Source organism: Empidonax traillii, unplaced genomic scaffold (genome assembly GCF_003031625.1).
Source record: "Empidonax traillii isolate 1590-97213 ecotype Southwest subspecies unplaced genomic scaffold, ASM303162v1 scaffold1616:size82307, whole genome shotgun sequence".
In the NCBI taxonomy this organism is placed as follows: domain Eukaryota; kingdom Metazoa; phylum Chordata; class Aves; order Passeriformes; family Tyrannidae; genus Empidonax; species Empidonax traillii.
In genome coordinates, this window is record NW_020956809.1 from 43,536 (window position 1) to 54,399 (window position 10,864).

Genomic DNA, 10,864 nt, shown 5'->3' on the forward strand with positions numbered 1-10,864 from the left:
AGTTTCCTAGTTCTCAGGTTAAAATAATGAGACTTATTCCCTGCTGTATATGGCTTTCTTACTGATTGGTTTCAGAACTATACGAATGCAGATGATAGTGAGTATTTTATTCAGTGATGCTTATATATGGTGGTGCCTCTAGATTTTCTTTGTTTAACCCAGTTCTGATCAAACTACATATTAACATAGCTATCTCTAGATATTTATCAATATATTTCATATATTTATGTATTTAAATTCTGTCTTTTTAAAAGGGGATCAACATAAAGACAAAACAGTATTTTTCATCACCACCCAGTGAATTATTTTTCACACCTTTGTCCTTTCTGGATAGCATTCATACTGAAATAGAAGGGGCCCATTAGTGGGACATAGTGGCCATCACATTCTCTACAGCCAGTTCCATCCAGTGTTTTAAAGCTATTGTAGTAGATCTCTTTAGACTTTTCCTGTAGTTGAATAGGGCTTCTTACAGCTGTGAAATCTTATCAATGCTGATGTGTTGTACTAGTGGTTGCAAATGCATGAGACCCATTACTACTATCACACACTGACACACCATGTAACTTTTATACAATGTAGAGCACTGCCACCTTCAAGTCCTCATCTGTAGTCTTAACTACAGTAAACTCTGACAAGGAGAAATTGGAGTTTCTTTGGGAAAAGACTGAGCAGTCTCAAAGCAAGAAAACAACCATATGATTTTTAGGCTGAAACTGGGCTGCCTGTTTTCAGTCACAATTTATGTTTGCCTTTACAAAATAAATAGTGAAGCTACCTTTCTGTTAGGTCTGGAGTTCCCACTCCTGTTCTGACTGTCTTCAAGACGTTGTAGCTTTTTCTCCAACTCAATTATCAGACTAAAATGCAGCAAACCACTTTGCAATTACAGGAGCTCATTATGCACTTTAGTGCCAGTATTGTAGGATTAGGCTGGGACTTTGTCCTATGGTATATTTTACATGGATATGAATAAATTGCATGTAATTTTGAATATTTTTCACTATACTAAAATAGCAGTGTGACTACAGTCTTTTCCATTCGTTGCTCAGTTGAATTAAGAGAATTTATCATTTGTTGATGCATACATCTGAAGTAATTAAGAGCTTAGTGCCATGAAGATATTGCACCAAGTCAACTGTACATCCTCCAGGAGCCCTAGGAGAACACGACTTCTGTTAAGCACATCCACCCAGTGTTCTGTCAGAAATGGGCACATGTGGGAGGGTGGAATAGCTGGACATATCTCCTCCCCCCTTGAGGAGTTAAACCCTTTGACAAGGCATATGTTGAGGAGATTCTGGCTTGTGCAACAGGGCAGAGTGCTTACATAATCAAGGCATTAACTTTATTTCTCAATAACATGGATAATGATGGTCACACTCTAGAGTCATATCTGTAAACTGCCCCACTGTTTCATCCTTGGAACAGCTCCTGCAGTGGGGCATGAGGTTGAGGGAGGGACAGTTGGAAGAATTTGGACTGAGGAAGTCTCTGCAGTGACTGAAGGTGCCATTTGGTGGCCAGGGTTAAACATAAGCATGGGCCTGCAGGTGTACAGTGGAGGAGAAGAGAATCCCAAGTGTGCTTCTTCTTATTGCCCTATAAACTCTGGATCTGCAGCACTGAGTCAGAAAGGAGGTGCATTACCGAGAATCTTATTGTTATTAAGGGTAAAAAAAATTATACTGCTGTGTAATCGTCACTGCTATGTATTACAATGTGCCTGAGAAAAATGTTTCCAGAGATGTTCATTTGTATCTTGTATCCACCTCAGTAAGAGGAAGAACTTCTTTACATTGAAGATAGCAGGGCACTGGAACAGGCTGTCCAGGGAGGTCGTGGAGTCTCCCTCTCTGGAGACATTCAAACTTCACCTGGACACATTCCTGTGTAACCTGCTCTAGGTGGCCCTGCCTTGGCAGGGGGTTGGACTGAATGATCTCCAAAGGTCCCTTCCAACTCTTTCAATTCTGTGATCTTTTCTGACTGTTGTAATTTCAGTTAAATAATAACTTGACACAGCTTCTTTTTAGTGGCTTTCTAATTCTGTCTCGTTGCACTTTGAGGAGCATGCTGTTTTGTGTGTGTGTGCACGTGTGCAAGTTTGGTTTTGGTTTTGGTTCTGTTTTAGTTTGCCCTGTCCCTGGAAATGTTCAAGGTTGAGTTGGATGGGGCTTTGAGCAACCTGATCTAGTGGAAGATGTCACTGCTCATTGCAGGAAGGTTGGACTAGATGATTTTTAAAGGTCCCTTCCAACACAAACTATTCTATGATTTTATGATTTAAATGTGTTCTGTAATGACTAATAGCTAAAACCTTATGTGTTAAATTATTGTTTTGGCACATCATTATTTATTTTCTGCTAGGTAATAATAATAAGGTGACTAGGTTCTAATAAGTCACCTGCATTGTTATGAATTTGCTTGTAATAATCTTTTTATATATTGGCTTATGTGGTTGCATTTGGAGAATGTGAATTACTATGCTTGTGAGCAGGTTTGGGTGTGAAAGGCATTGCACTAGTGTTGTGACTCCATTTAGCTGAATATCCACAGCCAGTCAGAGATGACTGCAGATACCTCAAGAATGATACAGAAACGTCAGTTGTGGTGGAAGGGATAAAGTGCCAAGATGCAGTCTTTGTTTTTTGTACACCATAGTATTCTTCCTGACATGTAAAAATTAAAGGCCATATCATGGGAACATGACAACTATCACCTGACTCCCATAAAAATTAGCATGCTATTATTCCCACTCCTACAGATAAAATGGATATACTAGATGCAAGATATACTAGTCTAACATTGACATCAGGATTAGAACCAAAAAGGCACAAGATGGGACACTACTGGTTTTCCAACTCTTTTTATATGTTGTACATTGTAGAGGTTAGGGAATGGGTGAAAACCTTTACTGTAGAAAGATGTCCATACTATCATATCCATGTTTCTGAGCACCTGTAGCCAGTCACTCCTCTGGGTACCCTCACAGCATAAACAGTTGGCAACTTGGGATAATCCACTCTGGAGATTACAACAGGAGTTACTTTTTAATTTCATTTTCATATTCCTTCTAATTTCAGAAGCTGAATAAAGTTAAAGCCAAACTAAATAATGCTACTGCTTGTTTCGAAGCAGGAATAACAGTATAGCTCCACAGAATTAAATAAGGGAAGTGCTAGATTCACCTTTTGTGATGTGAGTAATACAAGAGTCCAGTTTAACTTCCCTACCTCCCTGCCACAAAAAAATCTACTTTGCACCAATCCTGATCAGTAAAAATAAAAAGAACCTTAATTTTTTAACAGTTAAGGATGTCAGTGAAGAGACAGTTTTTCTGCAGTGGTTAAATTGCTGCAGTAAGAGTCAAGGTATTTTAGCATTTTCAATTTAATGCTGATACTACAAATCACTGTTGGTCTCTTTCAGCAAAGTGACCCTCACTGACAGGAGTTGTGGGAAAAGAAGGTGTTTGTCAGCTCTTGTCCACTAATGGAGACCTGGAAACATTGCATGCCCTTCCCCTAGACCCACCAGGACAATTCTTAGCTTGGGGACTTTTAATCTGTGATAGCAATGGATGTTTTGCACCCACAGCAGTGATAAATGAGTGAGTATTGATGCTTCTAACTCCTTCCAGGAGGATGATACATCTTCATGTACTACTTTTATCATCACTGATAAATATTTGTTCTTGTGTCTCCTGTGAATAAAACTAAACACTGCATGAATCCGTTTAGGGACGTTAGACTGTTTCACCTTCCATGAAGGCTTGGTAGCTGAACAACCTGTTTCAAATTTAGATGACAGTTGGTAGAGATAACACTTTGTAAATATGTTTTTTAGCTATGTCCATAGAGTTAGTGATCACATTTTGGTGTGGCAGAACTAGTGTTTGTGTACCTCAAAGCAACTTCCCTTGAATTTAAATGACAGGTGTGTGGCAACTAAATCACAAAGTGTGTGGATTTTCATGTACCTTATCGTTTTGGTTTGAATATCTGGTTTTGTAGATTAACTCATGTATCTCTGGTATTTGTTCTTTTGTGAAAACATGAAGCAATCTTGTAAAAAAGATAACTGAGGAATAAATGCAGATTTTGTTTACTCCAGGGTATTTGTTTGCTGTATTTAATGTGTCTGCCATTTATACCAATGGCAGAAAGAAGCGTGAGCTTTTCCCCAGCTGCTCTCTCTGGATACATGAAGAGAAGAGTAATTTCAATTGAAGCAAATATACCTAACCAACAGGTTGACTCAAGCTCACAGCTTGTACTCACCCCCTGTAAGAAAGCCTCAGCTCTCTCTGCAAATAACTGGGAATTGAGGTGCTCTCGACTGCAGTCTTGCTCTAAATCTTTAAGATCAGCTCACTAAGAAAGAAAGAAAGAAAGAAGAAATTACTGAAATTTCTGGTGCTTGGTCAATTAAGGTGGACCTGATGTCCTTTTCTCCCTAAATTGTCACACTTGCACCATTGCCTTATTGTTCAATATTGCTCTCCGGGGGAATTCACTTTTACCTTACCCCATCTAGGAGCTCACTAACTAACAAAACACTTTGAAATCAGAATGAACGTTTCCTGCAGAGTTAAATCAACTTTCAACTGGGCTGGCTAGTGGAAAAATAAAGAGCAAGAACATAAGTTGAGAAAAAGTTTACAGGGTGAGAAAGCAAAAAGCAACCTCTGACTAGCACTGGCTTATGTTGTGTAAGTAACACTTTTTCTGCCTGGTTTATCTGTAGCTCTGGTTGCAGCACATAAGACGTACACCATCCTTGAGAAACAACTTTAGCTTCTTACACTGGAAGACTCTCATTCAATATCAGCCTGTATTTGACAAACTTGAAGTCTGCAGATGTAAGACCTAAGCATACAAGATGACACCCTCCTGATTAAGCTGTAGGTTAAACCAACCAAAGAGTTACATTTGTCCCCTGGGGAGCTCAGTGCTCCTTGGCCAACATGGAACAAAGCCATTGCAATCCGGTTGGCAGAGCTTGGAGGCTGGAAGAATCAACAAGAGAACAATTTTACAGTAGCTGAACACAGGACATGCAGCTGCTACCCCTTTACCCCTGCTCATGACAGCCCCAAGACCACCAGCCTTTTCAACAGCTAACCATGCTGGTTAGCCGAGGCAAAGCCTATGCCAGTAGGTGAGAGGTTTCCCTTCCAGTACTCAGGCTGCAAAATCTTCACAGAAAGGCTTTGTTTCCTCCTTCTGAAAAATGTGTTCTAGAGGTGTCCCTAATGTGGTCAGTGCTGGCAGCAACGCTGAGTTGCTGGGAACGTGGCAGTGCCATAGCGACATTGTGCGTCTGTCTGCACGGGACCCTGATGAATTCAGTAGGTGTCCAAAAATCTTTTGGGGTGACAGCCCAGAGCAAGTTCCCATGCATGACCAGGCCTTGTACATTTGCTCTTCATTTGCCTTTCTTGAAACCGGTTGTTGTGTTTAAGTTTTCAGTGCCTTTGACCGTGGTATAGGAGTTTTTGTCCAGAAAATATTAACATCTGTGCCTTGTAGCTGATGAGAAAGACTTTGCCGTAGTACCTTGGTCCTCTCAACAGCTCCTGTGAGTGCACGCCACTGGTGAAAATAAAATAAATGGGGATAAAATAATGCACAGCTCCCTGTAAGTGTCTGTAAAGCAACTCCACGCTTTTAAAATGTGTTTGCTAAGTTCATGTGGTTAAAAGTATGTTGATCACAGGAAAAAATCCAACAAGGGATATTCATAATTCTTCACTAATTAATAGTCAGCCCTTTTTCTCCCCCAATTATTTCAAACACCTGCTCACAGTAAATTTCCTTTGCAGTTTTTTAATGCTACTCTAATATTACCCAGAACTTGGAAACATACACTAAGCTTCTCTTATTTTTAATTATTTTCAAATTAATTTTAATTTTCTGAATATTTTCAGTGCTGCCCATTTGTTCAATAAAACTGAATTTTAATTTCAATATTTTTTTTTTTTCTTAAAGGCCTCCTAAAGTTTCCAGAGAAACTTTATGGGCTGTTTTAATGAAAGCTTTTGGAAAAGGGACTGGAGATTTCAAAATTCCTCTCTGGAAGGCTCCTCATCCAAAAAAAGAGGGGGTGGGAGAAATCCCCTTAATCGGATGACTCACATCTCTTGCATACAGTAGGTATTCACCCAGGAGCAAAGCCATCTTGTACTTGGAGTGCAGGCTAGTGATGTATATGGGGGCAAGGGGCCAGACCACTTTTGGCTCTGAGTGAGTGCAGCAAGAAGTGAGGGTGCCTGGTCATGGACAGGATCAATCTCTCACAGCTCCAGGCTATGCCATTTGTAGGCCTGCTATAAACCTTGCAGAAAGCAAGGAGCACATTCACCCTTTTTGGACTGGGATGTAAATCAGTGAAAGCTTTGGCAGGGAGGGCAGCACATGGGGGTCTGACCCCACTGCTGGTGGTGTGACTAACTGCAGAGGGAGGCAGTACTGGAGTGTTTGCTCTATGAGTAAATATTTTTGGGCAATTCTAGGTGCAGCAGCAAGGCCACCAACCCCAGCAGTGCCTCTGTGATGCTGAGTGGGCTGTGTCTACCCTCAGGCTTCCAGACTGCGCCCATCATCAGTGGGTGCATAACAAACAGCATCACTACCATCATGAAACAGATGTGAAGCTGTCTCCAGGGCTCAGCGTACTGTTGCCTCTTGGGGACACAGAGCTATGACTGTGGCAGAGATGAGGAAGAAAAGGTGAAAGTTCTTATTTTCTAGAGCTGTCCACTTCTCATCAGCTGATTTAAATGCATGTTCTCTCTTTCCTTTAGGTGCCCAGTCACTGTTTCATAAACTCTTATCTTTGTCTATCTCCATAACTTATGCAGGTGTGACATCTGACCACTGGAAACAGGCCTGGTGAAGAACCTTCAGGACGATCTCAGTCCTTCCATAACGTTAGTACTTTCACAGAGAGGGTACTTTGAATGTGCTCACCCCATTTCAGTCTGTATGACCTCAGGGATCAAAGATGATTTAGAGACAGGTGGCAGGGTCTTGCCTCTTTAAAATGTGGTGGCCTCATTGTGGCAACTGAGATTCCTGCTGCATCACCATATGACCTGTTACTTGTACCCCACTGCTTTGTCAGGCAGTACATAATGGGTTCCTGATCCCTCACCAGCAAAACTGGCTTCACAGATAGCACTTGGGTAAACCAAACCACTAGACTGTTGAAAGGAGCTATTTAACTGGCACTGACATTTGCTAAGTTTCTCCATTTTGCTTTTAGCTTTATTTTTTGTTAAGATTCACTTCTGCAGACTTAAAAAATATCCATTGTGAGGAGCTTTCATCCACTCTGCTCTTAATCCCTGCAGATACCCATGTTTCATGGACTGGAATTTCTACAATTTCTAACTGTAGAAAGCTAATTATATGGCCTGAAATGTCAGAGTTAGTCCTGCAGGCATTACTAATGCCAGAGAAAAAAGCAATTGCTGCAATAGCAGCAAGGAAAAGTCCCTGAGCTGGGGCCAAAGTTGGCAGTAAGTCGGTCAGTACCACCGGGGCGGAACTGGTAGCAACGGGAAGGCAACTCCCCAGTTGTGGGGAGCATTCCAAGAGACGATGTGTGGGTCATGTGCCAGTTCCCTTTGCACCTCGCCAGGGCCGGGGAGCCCCAGGTGCCCGTGGTCCCCAGCAGAGCCCGGTAGCTGCGAAGGGCCGATGCAAAGGTGGCACGGGTGACACTGTGCTGCGAGGGACCCCCACGGCCACGAGAGGTCAGCATTGCCGTTCGTGAGCCGGGGCAGCGGACCCTCTTCCACGTCTGCTGAGAGGACCCTTTGGAAAGGCGAGTTACGCACTGAGCAGCCAGCACCGGCTGGGATACGCGGTGCTCCGGCACTGCCAAACCACAGATAGGAACCACTGTGCCAGCCCGTGCGTGTGGAGATGGGTGGCCTTTAAAATATCTCTGGCTAATATAACACTTCTTATTTTCAGGTACAAACTGCACTAAGTATAGCTTTTAACCTCTCCCCATCCCTAGTCTGTTCTTAACACACCAAGTGGGAGGACCCAGGGAAGTGCCTTAGGTACGATGTCAGGAAAAGATTGGAGAGTTTGCTCACTGTGAGACTGGCCAAAGCAAATGTGGGGAAATGTACTGTGCAGCTGGGAGCACTTCTTACTTACTACCATTTTGCATCATTCTCACTTTGGCAATAGCACCACTTTAGATTGCCTGCAGAACACAGAAAATGGATGTGATTTAGGATTTGCATGTAAATCAGCTGACAGGAGTATAAAAACACAAAGAGGCTTGCACACTCCTCCTACAAGTAGAAATCTCCACACCATATGGTTTGTGTGCTGAGAAAGAATTCATGTAAGAAGCTAAATACAAGATGAGTACTTCTCTACTGGCTTGAATGGGGTGTGAGAGAATTAGGCAACTAGGAGGATTGGTTCTTCGAGTGTGAAAACACTTTTTTTTTTATTTGTCCTGTGCTCAGAAGTCCTGCTGCAGTCCTGAGAGAAAGAGCAAGAATGGAGGTCTCAAGTTCCATATTGTTATCATTTTTTATTCGTATGGCAGCTGAATTACTATTCATGAAATAGAACCAGAAATTATATGGTCAGAGAAGGTCTTTGTGATGGCCTTGTCTGATCTTCAGTACATAGATGACAATAAGAATTTCCCCAATTATTTTCTTCCTGCACATTTAAAAAAACCCCCAGTCTTATTTCTTTTCTGATTTTGTTCACCTTCTAGCTATTGGCTCTTGCTTTGCCAAACTGAACAAATCCCTACTAGCAAATGTCTCCTCACCTATGTACTTCTAGACCAACTGTCTAAACCCCCTCTCTGCTTTCTTTTTGCAACAAACAGGGTGCTCTTTCACGACAGAACATAAGAAATGATCTTAAAAGTCTTTTCTTTTTATGTATATGTTGGTTTTCTGAAACCATTTTTATACTGTTGGTACTGTAATACAGCACAGCTTACCAGTAAATGTCACCTCAGCATCAGGTCTAACAGGAGAACAGGATCCTCTTGATCACCGTTAGCCTCACTGGTTATTAGGTCACTAAATTTTGGCTATGACCAGCAGGTTACCAGTGCATGGCTTTCCCTGCTAGCCAAGACAGAAGTTCCCAGTCCTCAGTCAGGTCCTTTGGTATCTGGTTAACAACACTGACACACAGGTAGAAGCCCCTGGACTCGAGAAACAATGTAATTTTGCAGTGAGTGGCCTCACCTTTTCTCTACGTACCAGTTGAAGACCCTGTGTGACAACAGTGCCTCAGGTCAATCCAAAGGTTTTCACCCCAGGCATCAACAGGCTGGAGCTACATATTCTTTCAATCAAAGTGTAAATTTCTAAGAAATCAGTAGGGTCAGCAGAGGAAAGTTGTTAATGGAAATATGACATAAATCAGGGAGGCCCCATTTGGGTGGGTCAAGGGAAGGTGGGTATCCAAAGGTAGTGTGGGAGCAAGATAGAAAGTCCTACACTTTGGCCACAATAATCCCTTGAAGTACTGCAGGCTGGGTGCAGAGTGGAAAAGGACCTGGAAGTGTTGGTCAACAGGAAGCTGAACATGAGCCAGCAGTATGCCCAGGTGGCCAAGAAGGCCAGTGACACCTTGGCCCGTATCAAGAATACTGTGGCTAGCAGGACCAGGGCAGTGATCATCCTGTTGTACTCGGCACTGGTGAGGCCACACTTTGAGTACTGCTTTTGGTTCTAGGCCCCACACTTTACAAAAAAAAGGACACTGAGGTGCTGGAGCGTGTCCAGAGAAAGACAACAAGGCTCACAAAAGGACTACAGAACATGCCATATGAAGACTGTCTGAGTGAGCTGGTTTTGTTTGATCTGCAGAAGAAGAGGCTCAGGGTGGACCTCATCACTCTCTACAGCTACCCGTGAAAGGAGGTTGTGGTGAGGTGGGGATCAGTCTCTTCTACAGCACCTGCAGTGAGGGGACATGGGGAAATGGCCTTAAGCTGAGACAGGGGAGATTCAGATTAGATATTATCAAAAAAACTTTAATGTTAAGGTGGTCAGGCTTTTTTTTACTGCTAGGTTGCTCAGGGAGGTGGTGGAGTCACCATTCCTGGAGATGTTTAAGAGGTGTCTGCATCCAGTGTTTGGGTAATATGCTTCAGTGGTTTAGAGGTTACAGTGGTAGTGCTGGTTGATGTTTGGACTTGATGATCTTGTAGGTCTATTCCAGCCTTATGTTTCTATGATTCCATGGTTCTATAATCCAGCCTTAAGAAAAGTCAGAAAAAGAAAAATCTGTAATATAAAATACCGTAAGCACGTAAGTTGATGGAGGATCTCCATCAGTATCATATTTACCAATGTGGAAAACAATACTCCTGGGGTTTTATCATATTTTTTTAAGAAAGGCCTAAAATATATGAGAACAAATTCATCTGCTGTCATTCATTCTGGTCTTCCAACCTGCAGTTAAGAGAGTCCCTTGCTTATACAGTTTACAATGCAAGTAGACAAACAAGCCAAAGGCAGCAAGGAGAACAGACATGCAAAATGGTTTGACCAGAGTTTGCTTGTCTTCCAGGTTTGGTTACACATTTACTTTCCAGTCCTGCCTCAACAAGCTACGTTCCCAGCTGCTGGCCACCACCTATCCATACTATCACAAACCCCTGCCAGCCAGGTGTGCTTCTTCACCTCTAGTGTGCACGTTCCACAGCCTTTCCTGAGCAAAAACCAAGCTCAGGAGGTAGATCATTGCTGACCTGGATGATGCTGAGAGAAACTAGCTAATAAACATCTAAAAAGCAGCTCTGGCAGCAACTCTGGCAGATGGAAGACAGAAAACAGCCAGGGTTAAGGTGAAGCTCC